The sequence below is a fragment of the Condylura cristata genome, unplaced genomic scaffold, assembly GCF_000260355.1.
Source record: "Condylura cristata isolate star-nosed mole 26May11 unplaced genomic scaffold, ConCri1.0 scaffold00012, whole genome shotgun sequence".
Classification (NCBI taxonomy): domain Eukaryota; kingdom Metazoa; phylum Chordata; class Mammalia; order Eulipotyphla; family Talpidae; genus Condylura; species Condylura cristata.
The window spans coordinates 4,749,196-4,749,722 of NW_004567113.1; the positions used below are offsets into that span (position 1 = coordinate 4,749,196).

At 27.9% G+C, this 527-nt stretch overlaps 1 protein-coding gene across 2 annotated transcripts in view; it reads right to left on the minus strand.

Moving 5' to 3' along the window:
• The window catches only part of GRID2 (glutamate receptor, ionotropic, delta 2), a 1,454,036-nt gene that overhangs the window by 489,773 nt on the left and 963,736 nt on the right, over nt 1-527 (minus strand). The gene's annotated exons all lie outside the window — the stretch shown is intronic.

The following is a 527-nucleotide window of genomic DNA, read 5'->3' on the forward strand; positions in this document are numbered from 1 at the left end:
ATATCTTGATGGCGCTGTCTTTAACCCCCGTGCCACCAGGAAGTTCCTATTTTTGTTATCTTTTAAAATATCTTTTCATATATTTATCTATATACTTTTTAAAAACCAGTTTGTGAAAATTTGGGATTTAGTTTGTCTTTCTCAGATTTTAAAATAAACAATGTGGGCATTTATGACACTATGAAAATCTTTATGTTATTTTATATAAATTGTCTAATTATAATGGTGATATGTTGAAACCAAAAATTAAGTATCATGATGCAAATGATCAAATGCATATTTTTTAAGTTAGAACACAAATCTATAGTTCTTATGATTTTTTTTAGTCCCTTCTTTCAAGCCCTCACCAAAGAAAACCATCCAAACCATCTTTCAAGCCCTCACCAAAGAAAACCATACATTTCATATATAAAAAAATTTGTCGATGGTGCGGGTTTTGAAATTTATTGCATATAAAATTACTTCAATGTGAAATTATTCTAAATGTTTTATCCTAATTAAAAACTGGAAGTTTTAACAAATGAGGC